This window comes from Leucoraja erinacea, chromosome 21, assembly GCF_028641065.1.
Source record: "Leucoraja erinacea ecotype New England chromosome 21, Leri_hhj_1, whole genome shotgun sequence".
Lineage (NCBI taxonomy): Eukaryota > Metazoa > Chordata > Chondrichthyes > Rajiformes > Rajidae > Leucoraja > Leucoraja erinaceus.
Genome location: NC_073397.1, coordinates 20627861 through 20645112, shown reverse-complemented (window position 1 = coordinate 20645112; position 17252 = coordinate 20627861). Strand labels below are relative to the sequence as shown.

General features: G+C 42.4%; 1 protein-coding gene across 3 annotated transcripts in view; it reads right to left on the bottom strand.

The window, feature by feature from the left end:
- The window catches only part of LOC129707364 (proto-oncogene tyrosine-protein kinase Src-like), a 133261-nt gene that overhangs the window by 92705 nt on the left and 23304 nt on the right, over nt 1-17252 (bottom strand). The window lies entirely within an intron of this gene.

The window sequence follows — 17252 nt, the reverse complement described above, 5'->3', positions numbered from 1 at the left end:
CGGGGGTCACCTTCCTCCATACCTATTGGTATTGGTCTATGAATGTCGCATGAACGGAGATAGAGTGAAAAGCTTTTGTTTGAATGCTATCCAGTCAATTAAAATCATACAATCAGGCCATCTACAAGTACAGCAGGCAGTGCAAAGAGAAAAATACCCAGTGTGTACAATACACTGTTACAGAATTACAGTGTTACTATAGTACAAGGACCACAATGAGGTAGGTTTGGAGATCGGAACTAAGCTCTAGCTTATGAGAGGACAATACAGTCGTCTGATAACAGCGAGGAAGAAGTTTTTCCGAAATTTGGTGGGACATGCTATTGAGCTTTTGTATCTTCTGCCTGACGGGAGAGGGGAGAAGAGGGAATGACCTGGGCTAAAAAAATCCTTGGAAGATAGAACAGTGCAGCACTAGAACAGATCATTTGGCTGACACGTTGGTGCTGAACATGATGCCAACTAATCTCACATGCCTGCACAGGATCCAAATCCCTCCATCTCTACATACCCACGTTCCTAACTATGAGTGTCTTAGCCGCCACCTACACCTGCACCTGCACCTGTTTTCTATGTTTCTATGGGTAACTCAGCGAGTCAGGCAGCATCTCTGGAGAAAAAGGATGGGTGACTTTTTGGGTCAGGATCCTTCATTGGACAGTCCAGTAACTCTGACATAAACATCATGAAGTGCTTTAAGAGACTTGTCATGGTGCACATTAATTAAAGCCTCCTCGATAATCTCGATCCGCTGCAGTTTGCCTACGGTCACTACAAAGACACGTAACACTATCATTTTACTTACTATTAAAAAATGAAAATAGAAAAAAAATGTTAGACAATCTGAGTTCCAAGAGCAATGGTTTAACCACAGGGCTGAAAGGATTGGCCACTGTTGCTATTTGAAGTAAATGAATCTGTGTGGGTGAGTACAGCAGCCTACTGAATGGAATTCTGTCACTAATCTACATCCGTTTCAAACTGCTTTTAAACGTAGAAACATAGACAATAGGTGCAGGAGTAGGTCATTCAGCTCTTCGAGCCAGCACTGTTTTCTCCCCATATCCTTTGATTTTGTTAGCCCTATATCTAACTCTCTCTTGAATACATTCAGTAAATTGCCCTCCATTGCCTTCTGTGGCAGAGAATTCCACACTTTGTGTCTAACTTTGACTCCAAGATCCCACTGCACATCAATGTTGTTGAGGGTCTTGCCGTTAACTGTATACTCGCTCCTTACATTCAACCTCCCAAACTGCATCACCTCACACTTGCTTGGGTTAAACACCATCTGCCATTTCTCTGCCCATTCTGCAGCTGGTCTATATCCCTCTGTATCTTCTGGCAGCATTCCACACTATCTGCAACTGCTCCAATTTTGGTGTCATCAGCAAACATCCGTCCCCATCCAAATAACATCTTGGTTGTTTAACTAATCAATTTACAGATAGCTTTAATAACCTTTAGTGTAGGCACCTGGTGGGGAAATCAGCATGGGGATGGAGGTGGAAGGAGTTAATGAGCATGTGTGAGAGAATATGTTGCGGGGAAATATGTGGGGGAGTGGGATTGTTCCACGAGGAGACAGAGATTTAACAGCTGAATACCCCAATTCCAGCCCGTATGGAAAATATTACAGTGTGACCAGAATAAATTCCCCTGCGCTTGAACATTTGAAACGTGTCAAATGTTTGGAGCCTTAATCTCATGTTCACCCAAGAAACAGGATGTGGCCCTACTGACGGAGCAGCACCTCCACCGTACTGCTCAAAGTGGCAGCCTGGATTTATAGGATCTGGTGCGGAGCTTCAGCCCACTCTCAATGTGTCATTGCTACCAACTGCAGCAACAGTTACACATGGAGACAACGACAAATATCGAAGCATATATATTAGAGGCAGACAAGGGCAGGACACAACAAAATATTAGGAAGAAAATTATGGATCACAAGGAGAGAAAGTCTGATCTGGGAAAAAAGCTGTAGGATTAGAATTGCCAATACAGAGAAGAGAATGGGGAAGAATGTCTTGAGTTCCTCTGTCAATATATGCCGATCTATAACAGTACTATTTTGTTCCGTTAGTGAATCGAGTGCAAACCAAAATGGAATATTTAAAGCTAGTTTTACCAAGTTTCACTGCACTTGTGAGGAACGGCTTTCATTGTTCACCCGTGGTGCCCATTAGATATTCTACAATATCTTATTGTGCTTTTTGATATAGTTCTTGAAGGGGGACTCCATTCCCCTTGCCTATATTATAGAGAGTTTTTGATTGACTCTAAAATAGTGCTGCATCAATATGATACCGCAGTTATTAAGTGCAAATGTAATCTAGGATACTGCCTTAAAAAGAACAAGATAATAATCAGGCTATTGTGAATTATATTGGTTGTTTTGGCCTAACGTTATACAAATTCCCAGCAGAACATATTTTGTCTATTAAATTGACATTACCGATCAAAAGCAAATATAACAAATAGCAAATATACCAGGATATACCAAAAAGTAGAACCAAAGAATTGCAAATGCTGATTTATTAAAAAGGATCCAGTGCTGGAGTAAATCTGTGGGTTAGGCAGCATGACTACAGACGTCAATGAGCTGTAAACCTGCAGAATGATCTTTATGCGTCTGATATGTTTGTTGCACTTTTCCAATATGACATCTTCTACTTTTCATGGTAAACATTGAAAGATTTTGTTTTAGAGTCTGTTAGCAAATTAGCTTGTTTTTCATTCCATGTACATAGAAATGTTGTAAATCAGGGGTCGGCAACCTTGTTCTGCATAGTGGCCGGGACGCATGTCTGTGAGCGGATGGCAGGCCACATCTATCACGTGTGCACATGGAACCCGCCCCGGATGGCAGGCATCAAATCACATGTTCACAGAAGGTAGACAAAAATGCTGGAGAATCTCAGCAGGTGAGGCAGCCTCATGCATTCTTGCATGTCTCACTTGCTGAGTTTCTCCAGCATTTTTGTCTACCTTCGATATTTCCGGCATCTGCAGTTCATTCTTAAACGTGTTCACGGAAGGTTCGTGGCCGTGCCAAGGGCTTTGCGCAGGATGCAGTACAGCCAGAGCTCGGCCGTGCTCGGGCGGGCACGTGGCTGGCTGGTTGATTACGGGGGAAAAAATCCACCTGCGGGCCGGATGATTTTGGGTTACGGGCCGCATTCGGCCGGGGGGCCACAGGTTGCCGAGCCCTGTTGTAAATCATTAATCCAGCACTGCATGCTATTCATCAGCAATACATACTTGTTTCCTCAAGTTATGGGTTAAAGGCAGAACAGGGCCAGTAAATGCTTTCTGCTGCAAGGTTCAAACCTAACAGCAAACACCACAACTACATGAAGCAACAGCAGGAAATAAAATCATCCCTTCTCCCAGGCAGCCGCTCTGCAATGTGGAGAAAATTATATTCTGCACATGTATTAGTTAATGACACAAATCTGCACATATGCAGATCTTACCAGCAGTCAGATAGCTGGTACTGATGCACTAACTGGCAGCTTTGTTATGCATCTGCTGTGCTTATTCTCCTTGTGGACTCATTCTCACATAAAATCCATGCAGCAGGATAAACAAACTGGACCCTACATGACTAAACTACAAAACTGTTTCTGCAGTCTGGCTGCACGAACCCCAAGCTTTACAGATATGCTGGAAAGAAAAGTAGAGTGTGAACAGCAACGATGGCTGGATTCCAAACTGGAATTCTATGGCCAAAAGCTCAAAAGCAGGAATAGTGCTGAGTCGTTATACGGTGCTGGTCAGACTGCATTTGGAGTATTGTGAGCAAATTTGGGTCCCATTTCTGAGGAAGGATGTGCTGGTGTTGGAAAGGGTCCAGAGGAGGTTTACAGGAATTATTCCAGGAATGAGTGGGTTAACGTATGATGAGCGTTGATGGCGTTGGACCTGTAATCGCTGGAGTTTAGAAGGATGAGAGGGAACCTCATTGAAACTTACCGAATAGTGAAAGGCTAGGATAGAGTGGATGTGGAGAGGATGTTTCCACTAGTGGGAGAGTCTAGGACCAGAGGTCATGGCCTCAGAATAAAAAGATGTTTCTTTAGGAAGGAGATGAGGAGGAGTTACAGAGAAAGGTTGAACAAGTTAGGGCTTTATTCTTTGGAGCGCAGAGGTTAAGGGGGGACTTGATAGAGGTTTTTAAAATGATGAGAGGGATAGACAGAGTTGACGTGGAAAAGCTTTTCCCGCTGAGAGTAGGGAAGATTCAAACAAGGGGACATGACTTGAGAATTAAGGGACTGAAGTTTAGGGGTAACATGAGGGGGAACTTCTTTACTCAGAGAGTGGTAGCTGTGTGGAATGAGCTTCCAGTGAAGGTGGTGGAGGCAGGTTCGTTTTTATCATTTAAAAATAAATTGGATAGTTATATGGACGGGAAGGGAATGGAGGGTTATGGTCTGAGCGCAGGTATATGGGACTAGGGGAGATTATGTGTTCGGCACGGACTAGAAGGGTCGAGATGGCCTGTTTCCGTGCTGTAATTGTTATATGGTTATATGGTTATTATATAATTTATTTAGTCAGATGGTGGCTAATCTGTGGAATTCATTGCCACAGATGACTGTGGAGGCTATCAATGGATATTTATAAGGTAATATTAGATAACATTGATTAGTACGGGTGTCAATGGTTATGGGGAGAAAGCAGGAGAATCAGATTGAGAGGGAGAGATAGATCAGCCATGATTGAATGGCACAGTAGAATTGATGGGCCGAATGGCCGTATTCTGCTCCCATCTTTTATGAACAGTTTCATATACTGCTTTGCAGTCGTTTACTGTATTGCTGAAGCCTTCGCATTGGCATTGCAGGGAAACATTTCTGCAACACTCATCTGAATTTAAAGGCAATGTAAAAATCTGATGATGTTGGTGGTTTCAGTGATGGTCCCTAAGGAGCCTCATTGAAGAATACCATACAGTGAATAATTTAAATATAAATGGTAATTAGTATTATGATGGTCTAGGCTAAAGATCCAAACTAGAAAAGGCAAACAATACTTTAAAGTTCCTCCTACTAATGATCAACACCTGGAACTGTTTTTCAGGTACAACATTGAAAGGGAATAACTGATTCTATTGTTTTTTTTTTAAATTTTAATTCTATGTATCTGCCCTCTGATAAAAGTGCTGCATTACTGGTGCAACAACAAACATTTGATACTGATCTGTGATGCTCTCTGTCTATAGACACAAAATGTTGGAGTAACCCAGCGGTACAGGCAGCATCTCTGGAGAGAGGTGATATTTCGAGTCGAGACCCTTCTTCAAACTCTCTGTCTATATGGAGTTTGCTCGTTCTCCTGGTGACAGTGTGGGTTCAGTTTCCTCCACCCTCATGAAGACATGTTGACTAGGGGGTTTATTGGCTATAAATTCCCCTTATCTGTAGGCGAGTAGTAGAATCTGGTATGAAGAAGGGACCTGACCCAAAACGCCGCACATCCTCTTCTCCAGTGATGCTACCTGACCTGCTAAGTTACTCCAGCACTTCTCCTGATGTATCCAGTACTTCTCCATGTCTACTCCAGGGCTACATAAGCGCATTGAAACTTGCTAGAACCCCAACCTTTGGAAACACTGCCATTAAGCCCACAAGTCCCTTGTGAAAGGATAACCAAATGAGATGCTTTTCAATTTGGTTATTTTTTAAACCATTCCCCTGGTGTCATCAAGAAATTGCAGTCATAACACCAAGAAATGGAATACAAGATTAAATGGGCAGCAATAAATTTAGTTCTTAATTTAATTGAATACATTTTACACAAATACACTCTGCAAAGCCTTTAGGCTTTAGATTTAATTGACCAAAAAATGATACGTAATTTTTTTTCTAGCATTCACGCTACATTATAAAGACAGCCAAATGCTGGAATGATATTGCAGATTCTCCTTGAAACATAATAAATCAGAATAGGTTTAATGACCTCTCACATATGGATTTATCCATCTTTGGGTACAACCCATTGTAACCCCATTTATTACCAGTAACTTCACTGAGGTGTTACTTGAGGGTTGAGGAAGACCATGTTTCTGGTCCGTACATGAGCTCGGTAAAGAAGGAGTAAAGTGGCACAAGTAGATAGTGGCAGAAACAACACCTTCATTTTATCTCCAACAATTAGCATTTGGAGAGGAACGAAGGTGGGCATATTGGTTGAAAACCAAATAAAGGTGTGACACTGACCAACCCACACTGGCAGGAGACAGAAAACACACAAAAGGAAACAGGATTGAAAGGCCTATAATAGTGGGGAAAATATGGCAATTTATTCTATTCTGAAATACTTCCTAAAAAGCAAGTTTGAAGTGTGCCGTCTTTCACTTGGGGATTATCTATCCAAAGCTCTCAGGTGGATGTAAAGCAACTCTTGAGCAAGAGAGTTCTCTTGGAACATTGATCAAGACACTAAAACAGAATACTTGGTCAGTGTCTCCACACTGCTTGCAGAGGTTTTGGAAATTGGGTGCTGAGTTTCCTGCTTCACAGCAGTCACAAGGCTTCAAGTGCATTTCATTGACTGAAGAACACGTTTGGTCAGTGGTTTAAAATGATGTAATATAAATGTAATTTTTTTCTTACAAAGAACAGCCCTTGTTTACAGCTCAGAAATTGCTGTCTGGGTTGCAGCAGTGAGTAGGAAAGAACTGCAGATGCTGGTTTAAATCGAAGATAAACACAAAATGCTGTAGTAACTCAGCGGGTCAGGCAGCATCACTGGAGAGAAGGAATGGGTGACGTTTCGGGTCGAGACCGTTCTTCAGACTGAAGGTTAGTGGACAGAAATGGCAGGTAAAAGGCGGAGAGCGAGGAAGGAGGGTTGGTTTAAATTGCACGTATTTTAATGCAAGGGGCCTGACGGGTAAGGCAGATGAGCTTAGGGCATGGATAGGTACGAACGACTGGGACATTGTAGCCATGACTGAAAACTGGTTAAGGGACGGGCAAGAGTGGCAACGCAATGTTCCAGGGTACAGGAACTTCAGGAGAGACAGGGGTGAGGGAAAAAAAGGAGGGGGTGGGGGGAGGGGGGGGGAAGTTGCATTGTTGGTTAATGAGGATGTCACGGCTGTGTTCAGAGATGACATTATGGCCAGTTCGTCTAGTGAGGCTATATGGGTGGAGCTGAGGAACAAGAAAGGGATGATCTACAGACAAGAAAGGGGTGTACTACAGACCCCCAAATTGTCAACGGGAATTCGAAGAACAAATGTGCTAGGAGATTGCAGACAGCTGCAGGTCACATAAGGTTGTTGTAGTAGAGTTTTATTTAAACTTTCCCAATATAGACTAGGAAAATCATAGCGTGAAGCGTTTAGATGGGGTGCATTTCCTCAAAAGTGTTCAAGAGCGTTTTCTCAAGCAGTATGTGGAGTATGAGAGGGCAACACTGGACCTAGTATTGGGAAATTGGGAGGGGCAAGTTAATGCAGTGTGCTGGAGGAGCCTTTTCGGACCAGTGACCACAGTTCGATTAGGTTTAAGATAGTTATGGATAGGGACGGAGAGGGTCCACATGTTAAAATGCACAACTGGGATAAGGCCAACTTTGAGGGTATGAGAGAAGGCTCACTCAAGTTGACTGGAGCAGGTTATTTGAGGGGAAAGGAACTTCGGCCAAGTGGGATGTTTTTAAAAGTGTACTGAAGAAAGCTCAGAATGTGTACGCCCCCGTTAGAGTGAAGGGCAAAGCAGGCAAATGTAAGGAAGCTTGGCTGATGAGGGAAATTGAGACGTTAGTGAAAAACAAGAAGGATGCATAGGACAGGTATAGGCAGCTGGGATCAAGTGCATCCCTGGAGGAATCTCAGGAACTAAGGAGTAAACTAAGAAAGGAAATCAGAAAGGCAAAAAGGGGCCAGGAGATAGCTCTGGCGGGTAACATTAAGGACAATCCCAAAAGATTTTATAAATACATAAGGGAGAAAAGGGTAACTAGAGTGAGAGTGGGACCTCTCAGGAATCAAAGCAGTCACCTCTGTGTGGAGCCACAGGAGATGGGCAAGGTCCTAAATGAGTATTTCTCCTCTGTATTTACCGAGGAGAAAGACAGTGGGACGGAGGAAATTGGAGCAGTCACTGGAAATAACCTGGGCCTCCACCATGGCCAGAGTGAGGACCACCATAAATTGGAGGTGCAGCACCTCATATTTCGCTTGGGCAGTTTGCACCCCAGCAGTATGAACATTGACTTCTCTAATTTCAGATAGTCCTTACTTTCTCCTCCCCTTCTCAGCTCTCCCTCAGTCCTCTGGCTCCTCCTCTTCCTCTCCTTTACCCCCCCCCCCCCCCCCCCCCCCCCCCTCCCCCCCCCCCCCCCCCCCCCCCCCCCCCCCCCCCCCCCTCCCCCCCCCCCCCACCCCCCCCCCCCCCCCCCCCCCACCACCCATCACACATCAGTCTGAAGAAGGGTTTCAACCCAAAACGTTGCCGATTTCCTTCACTCCATAGATGCTGCCTCACCCACTGAGTTTCTCCAGCATTTTTGTCTACCTTTAGAATTTTGTGTTCAGTTCTGGGCACCATGTTATAGGAAAGATATTGTCAAGCTTGAAAGGGTTCAGAAAAGATTTAGGAGGATGTTGCCAGGGCTGAAGGGTGTGAGCTAGAGGGAGAGGTTGAGTAGGCTGGGTCCTTCCATGGAGTGCCGGAGGATGAGGGAACATCTTAGAGAGGTATACAAAATCATGAGAGGAATAGATCGGGTAGATGCACAGAGTCTTTTGTCCCAGAGTAGGGGAATTGAAGACCAGATGACATAGGTTCTAGGTGAAGGAGAAAAGATTTAATAGGATTCCAAAGGGTAACGTTTTCACACAAAGTGTGGTGGGTGTATGGAATAAGCCACCAGAGGAGATAGTTGAGGCTGTGACTATCCCATCGTTTAAGAAACAGTTAGACAGGCACATGGATAGGACAGGTTTGGAGGTATATGGACCAAACGCAGGCAAGTGGGACTAGGGTAGCTGGGACATTGTGGCCCGCTGTGGGCGGGTTAGGCCACACTGTATGGCCATCACTATAACTCCAGAGATGCTGCCTGGCTGGCTGAGTTACACCAGCATTTTGTGTCTCTCTGGGTTGCAGCACTGCTGTGCACTGGTTGTGCACTGCTCAAAAATGGTGCATTTGTGTACATTGAAACCAGATGGAACTCAAAGCTTAGGAAGCACAGCTTCTAAGCCCATTAGAATTCCCTTGTGAAAGGAAAACTAAATGAGACAGTTTCCAATTTGGGTTTTGTTTTTAAACAAATGTGTACCCTGCTATTATGTGTTGTCAAACAATTGCAAGGAGTCACTACACCAAAATAAGTTTTAAAAAGGAATACATGATTAAATGGACAGCAGTGAATTTAATACATGTACCCTGTGCATAGCAACGGGCCAACCACTTATCTTAGACTTTAGATTTCTCAATTTTCTTTATCAAGACGCACCCAGTTTCCTTTCCTTTGTACATTACATGGGGGGAGAAGCGGAACCGTACTTGCACCAGCTTATTTATAGTCAATGTCCCTATTGATATTAAAAGCCATTTGCACTTGAATAAAAGTTATATTGGTGTATTTTTCAAAATAATTGTCCTCACACTTCCATACATTCAAAATCATTAGGTTTTGGTATTTAGTCAGAGGGTGGTGAATCTATGGAATTCTTTTCCACAAAAGGCTATGGAGGCCAAGTCAATGGATATTTTTACAGCAGAGATAGATAGATTCATGATTAGTACTTGTGTCAGGGGTTATGGAGAGAAGGCAGGAGAATGGGGTTAGGAGGGAGAGATAGATCAGCCATGATTGAATGGTGGAGTAGATTTATGACCTTATGTTGAAGAAAAATTAGTTATTAAATCCCATTTTTAATTATAGCACTTTCTTTCTCCGTCTTTGCCCTGTTCAATCTGGGATAACTGGTTGGTGAGTGCATTTATTTTCCCATAATAAACATTAAAACACAAATATGAAATTAATTGGCAAAAAGGAAAATAGTCCCTAATCCGGTCAAAGATGCCTCTTGCAACCTTTCCAGTTTTGTCATTTGTTTTTGAAAATGTCTGAAATATTGCTGTGTTTCCTCTACCATCATTCCCCTTCAATGTGTACGTAAATTAGAATCAGGGAATGACTATGGGAGGAAGCCATTGGACCCATCCTAACTGTGGAGGCTCTCTTTCCATCATCCAGTCTTCTCCTACCCTCAATAAATGCTAAAACAATGTAATAAGACTCCATGCTGTTGCACCAGATGGTACAATGATGTGTGGACCAAGTGAATTCCTACTCATGTGAGTTAGAAACCTTTTACTGTGTATTCCTCGTACATCTTCCATATATTCACTCTGCCTCTCTCTCTCTCTCTCGCTCTCTCCCATATTACAAAGATTCAATCTATTGTATTCTTATTTCAATGTCATTTGTGGCGAGGACTATAATCCTTTTTTTATACCAGGTAACTAACTTCTCTGAGCAAGCTTTCTTCAAATCATATTCACAGTACAAGCGTCTCCAGTCAATTGTAATCTCAGCAGACAATATTTATCTTGTAACTGGATCTTTTTTCCCCCAGAATCCTTGGTTTAATACCCAAAGACACAAATGCTAAAGAAAAATCGATATGAGGCTTAATATCTTCAAGCATCTTGTCCCCAAAAATGTATTCTATTCATCCAAATAAAAGTACCCATAATTCACTGTCGGCACACACTCATACAAAGGTTTCAGTAATTTGTAACTCTGTCCAGCATTTCAGCAGAAGCGACTCTGCAAGGTGCTGGATATTTAAAAGCAGAAAATGCCCCGAATCTTCACCTGATAAATGGTCAGTTACCTGAAATGGGAACTTCTTTTTGTCCTCCACACATGCTGCCTGAGCAACTGAGCAGTTCCAGCATGTTGTGTCTTTATCCACATCTCTAGATGCTCCTGGTACTTATGTAGGAAGGAACTGCAGATGCTGGTTTAAACCGAGATAGACATAAAATGCTGGAGTAACTCAGTGGGATGGACAGAAGATGAGAGGCATCAGAGATGTTGCATGTCCTGCTGAGTTGGTCCAGCAATTTGTTGTCTGCTCCCTACACTTGTCCTACGTACATTGAGGTGGCAGGCCGCCTGTGTAAGATATGTCCAGGGTAACTTCCCCTTCAATATGTAAGTAAATTAGAATCAGGGAATGGCTATGGAGGGATGCCATTGGACCTATCCTAACTGTAGAGGCTCTCTTTCCATCACTCAGTCCTCTCCTACTCTCAATAAATAAGGGGCATTCCTTATATTGAACAACCACACTAAAGTTACCATGCGAGGAATCTATGGATAGAAAATAATTGTCAGCTGTTGAAGCCTAGTCCACTTTTGTAAATCATTTTTCAGTTATTGCAACAATTATATATAGCCTAGGATTATAAAAAATAATTCTAGCATCTTAAAACAAAAGTTGCATGTAACCATTCAAAAGAATGCAAAATCCTTCATAAAATATTTACTTGAACTTCTGTCATTCCTGGATTCTGGACCCCCCCTTCCCCCCAAGGTTCTTAATCAATACAGTATATTTGACACTGTCACAATCGACGCAGAGTATTCTTTTCATGTAGAGTACCCATCGATCAACATCTGCATTCATCTACATATCCAGCGAGTTTCTACATCCTACCAACAGCACGGGCAACTGTGATTTTTTTAATTAAAAAAAGCTATGTGAAAGAATTCTGGTGGAACTGCTCAAAGCTTTGCCTTCGGTAGATTTTGACCACACTGAAGCAACCGAGATACAAGAAAACAAAGAAAAATGTACAGAACAATAATGTCACAATTCAAGTGTCAGAAAGGAACTACAGATGCTGGGTCTGAAGAAGGGTCTCGACCTGAAATGTCACCTATTCCTTCTATCCAGAGATGCTGCCTGTCCCGCTGAGTTACTCCAGCATTTTGTGTCTATCTTGTCACATTTCAAATTTGATTTCTTCGGCACACTGATATACATCATTCAATCCTAAAAGTTCACTAATAACAAAACGCATTAAAATTGCTAACATAATGTTCAGCTCTGCAATGTTAAAATATTTGACTGCTTCTCAGGGAGTAAAACTCATGGAAGCTAATCCCTCTCAGTTTTGAAAGGCTAGAGTCTAAAAAAAGCCTTCCCACGTAATTTTAAATACTTATCTTTTACAGGCCCTATCAAATTTGCCACATGGTGGAGCCCAAAGGAATTGGTCCGGTCCTTCCCTTAAAGGAAGTATTGCAGTGTTCATTTTCCATAGCCTAGCAGTTATCTATGACACGCAGATGACTTGGCTTTTGCTGGAATAATGGATGGTCAGAATGTACTGCGGATATTAATAACATTAAATAGTGGTTTCCATCTCAGTCACACAATCACCAGGAGTCTTATACACTTCCAATTTCACTTTACGATCTTGTAAAAGTCTGACTCGTTCTCATCAATGAGAATGAACACGAATTGGTTATAGTGATGCATCAAATATAAAAAAAACACTGACAGGAGAGAATCATAGGAACAGGATGAGGCTTTTCAGCCCTTCAAGCCTGTTCCATCATTCAATTAGATCATGTCTTACCTCACGTCCATCTAGCCACCTAATTCTCCATCTAATGCTTAATGAATTCTACTTCACTAACAGGCTGGAAGCCTCAGCTTCAAATAATCGACCCAGCCTCAACAGCTTGCCAGCGGAGAGAATTTCATATTTCCACAGAGCTGTGCAAGCCTTCTTTAGACTGATTGGACTGGGAGAGAAAGTTGGGGGGGAAAGGTGGTGGACTAGCTAATGATAGCTTGGTACATGTGAGGAAGGTTTGACTGGCAAACACGTAAAGTTAGTATCAAAGGCTTGAGGTGATAAGCAGATGAAAGAGGAGGCGTGAAAAATAAAGCTGGATGGACAAATTTAATTGGAAGGATCAGGGTGGAGGGGAAGAGGGGGGAAGGAAATGTGTGACTCAGAGATGGGAGATGAGTGTATGAAAAATGGTAACAAATGTTTTAAAATTTCCAAACTTTAATTTTATACATTAAGTTTTATGACTGACTATTTGCCCCCCAAAATCATGTTGAAGGCAATCATTTCTTGGTTGCACTATCCATTTTTTAAATGTTACAAGTTTGCTGGAGATTGAACATTACAATGATGAAATGACCTGTTGATTGTGGAGGCTCGTGTGGCTGAACATGAAGAATTCAGTCCTTTTTTTTGTCCCAGGGAGGGGATGGGAGCAGAGGCTGGGGAAATGAATGAGATGCTATCAAAGGCATTGTTAACAATGGTGGAGGGGAAGCAAGGTTTAAGAAGAAGGCAGACATTTCAGGAGGCATTTGAACAGCAAGTATAATCGTTGGATCAGAGGACACGAAGTGCTGAAGTAATTCAATGGGTCGGACACCATCTCTGGAAGACATGGATAGGCAACATTTTAGGTTGGGATCCTTCTTTAGTCCAAACCCAAATCCATGTCCTGCAGATAAGCTGCCTGACCTGCTCCAGTACATTGGGTTCTATGCAAAATACCAGTATCTGCTGTTCCTTGTGGCTCCATTGAAGCAAAGGAACTGAGAGAATGGAATAGTTCTCATAGGATGTAGGATGGGATGAGCTGTCATGATAGTTGTGGGAGTCAGGTACTTACAATGGGTTGAGTGCATAGCCTATTGCCTGAGATGGAGACAGAGTGATCCAGAAAATGGAATAGTGAGAGATTGAAGCTGAGAGCAGGATGGAAATTGACCACTCTGAACGGAAGTGATGAAATTGTCCAGTATGAATGCAGGAGGCAGTATCAATGCAGTTATTGATGTGCCAGAAAATGTGTATGCTTTGTTTGTGATAACCTGAAATTATGCTTCAAATATGTTGAAAGCATTCAGTCTAGCACCTTTAAAAGCATCTAGCATTCAGGAAAATACATCCCGAAGGCAGTCTGGTATGGCTGTCTGGTAAACCATTTTGTAAACCAGCATCTGTAGTTCCTTATTTTTACTCTGTATGGTCCTCTGGTGTCTGATGTTTCCTCATTCTCAGTCCACATGCACCTTGCCGAGCCAGCCTTCTATTGGGTCTCTAATGCATTTTCTCAGGAGCTTTTTTTTAAATGCTTATTTCTTACTTAAACATCCTATTTCATTTTAATTCCCCACTGAATGCCAACCTCACTATTCTAAATCTATATTACTAAAAGTCTGATTTGGACCACTTCCTGTTGTTCTGTATATTGATTTTAGAAAAAAACGCTGCCACTTACGGCTGTGATTTTTGGCCATCTTACTCAGTCCCCCTCCGCTGCGCAGGACAAGAGGATTTTTCCCATCGATTAAAAATAAAAGAGTTATTAGTGTTTAATAAATGTTGAGATTCTCTTTCCTGAAGGCCACACCCCTTCCGGATGGACTATAAAACCCGGAAGTGTGGAGGTGTCTCAGTTCTCTGCAAGATGGGGGAGTGAGAGGTCACAATTCTCAGTCTGAGCTGTGAATAACACTGAACACATGTCTACTAAACTGTGAGTGGTTTTACTGACCTATCAGCGCCCTTAATGTGGTTTGAAAATGTTGTTTGAAAATGAAAATGTTGTTTGAAAATGCAAAAGTGTGTTTTGGTTTGAAAGTGCTAAAGCTGTGTTGCCTTTGGTTTTGAAAGTGCTAAAGCGAGCTGCCTTGCCTTTGGTTTTGAAAGTGCTAAAGCGAGCTGCCTTGCCTAATTAGAGCAGCCTTGCCTTCTATATAATTAAAAGTCTAATCTTGACCACTTCCTGTTTGCGCTTTATATTGATTTTAGAAAAAACGCTACAACGTACGGCTGTAAAGTTTGGCCATATTTCACAGCGATGAAAAATAAAAGTTATTAGTGTTTAAAAAATGTTGAGATTATCCTGAAAATCACGCCATGAAGGCCACGCCCCTTCTGGTGGGAGGAGGGGAGGGACTATAAAACCCAGAAGTGTGGGTGTGGCTCAGTCTCTGCAGGATGGGGGAGGGAGAGGTCATGACTCGCTGCCTTTAGTGGCCATGCATCCTGCTTGAAATGGTATGAAACAGCACTTGAATTTGGTGCCCTTGCACCGTGCTTGAAATGGAATTTCAAGGAATAACGGTGAGTCAACTGTGAGCCCACCAGACGTGAGTGAGTGAGTGAGCTGCCAGCACAACAGGCTTGAGTGACTGAGACGCCAGCCCAAGAATCCATTCGGCCCACAATGTCCATACTTGCTCTCTGGAAACCAGTCCCTTCAGCGTACAACACCCATACTAGCGCTCCAGAAAGCCCCCCCCCCTCCCCCACTGGCCACCAATATTGGAATTGGTGGAGAGGTGGAATATTGCATTGGGGGACCAGCCCTCCCGTGTGATGCTGGGACCCAACGGGTCCAACTTAGTCTAATATGTATATATAATGTGCATCTTTTTAATAAAGCTGTCCAACATATTTCCTTACTTTCCATGTTATTTATTCCCATTTTTCAACTCTTACTGCTACCTCCATCTTCAATTTTTCAGGTGACCTGCCTTCAAATTTGTTTTCACCAACACTCCACTTTTCAGCATGAGAAAGGTCTTTGAAGTTTTGGAAAATAACATTTCTATTCCACTTTCAAATTGCCCAATCATCTTGAAACCACCTTCATTTTTTAACAAAAAAATATTTACACAGTGAAGTAGTGCAAACTTGTGTTTAAGCTTTCGGGTGTCCCTGCAACTCCTGATGAAATCTATCATCTACTCCCTTTTGCTGGATGGTTAATTGCTGGCAGCTTAATTACATATGATGTGCTATTTGAACACTTTTATTTAAAGATTATTGGAAACTCCTGAGACTTGATTGCATTTTTTCCTCTGGAATGGAAGACTTGCCCATCTTAACCTGCCAGGCAAGTCTCCATGCTGAGTCTGAAGAAGGGTCTTGACACAAAATGTCAACCATTCTTTCTCTACAGAAATACTGCCTGCCCACTGAGTTATATCCAGCATTTTGTGTCTATCATTGCTGTAAACCAGCATCTGCAGTTCCTTCCTACACTTGTCTCACTGCTCTCTATTTTGCAACTCCCATGATTTTTGTTGGTGTTGTCACTCTGCTATTGATGCTTGTTTACAGCGTATCCATATGGTCACCCCAGTTTAAATCTGTCAGAGGCTCACTCTGCTCTTGCCGTCCCCACAGCTTAAAAACTTCTTTAGTCCTTTCCTCTTCTTACAAAAGGCCCTGGGCCTGAAATGTTAACTCTCTTGCTCTTTTCACAGATGTGACTTGATCTGCTGAGCATTTCCAGGAATTTCTGTTCTTTATTTAGGATTTCCAGAATCTGTAGGTTTTTTTTCTTTAAATTTTGACTTGACTGCATAGAAGTCTGTAAAGGCAACATGAAGGATCTAGGACAGTGGGGAAGGTTACAAATTGGAGAAAGTAACATACGGGAAATCAAAACGGAGCTTGAACCCCATCCGACACACAGACCTCTGAACAATAAACATTCTTATTTCCCAAGCCTAATGGAGATTAAGGCTGAATGGATTTTCAGCAGTTAATTCTCCTTAAATCCCTTTAATGCGGAAATGTGTAACAATGCATCTTGCAAAGTAAGAAGAGGAATGAGCATCATGGAGAGTATGGAGATATGTTGGAAAGCTTTGTTGTAAAGATGCACTTTAAAAATAAAATACTTAAAATAGTGAGACTGGGTTTGACTGGGGAAGTCCAAAAAGGACTGACACAGCGCAACGCTCTGATTCCATTGGTTGGCATAAATGATTTCTTCATTCAACAGCATTCTCACTTTCAAAGTTGGTCAATGTTTGTTCCCGGTTTTGCAGTGGATTAAATTAGCTGGAACGAATCAATGCAGTGATTATAAAGCACTGGATGAAAAGGGTCAAAGGGCTTGTTTCTGTATTATGTGGCTCCATGACTCTATGAAATATAAAAATGAAATTAAGGAAGTGATCAACAGGTCTAGCAGATAGGCACAAAATGCTGGAGCAACTCAGCAGGTCAGTCAGCATTCCTGGAGAAAAAGAAGACATGACATCTCAGGTTGGAACCCTTGTTCAGACTGAAAGTAGAGGTGGGGGGTGGGGGGTGGGGGGGAAATAAAGTGGAGGCAAGCAAAGGTCAGAACAAATCAGGACTGGTAACAGATGACCTGAGAAAGGGTGGAACCAATAATGGCCCATTGTTGGCTGGGGAAAGTGCTTTAAC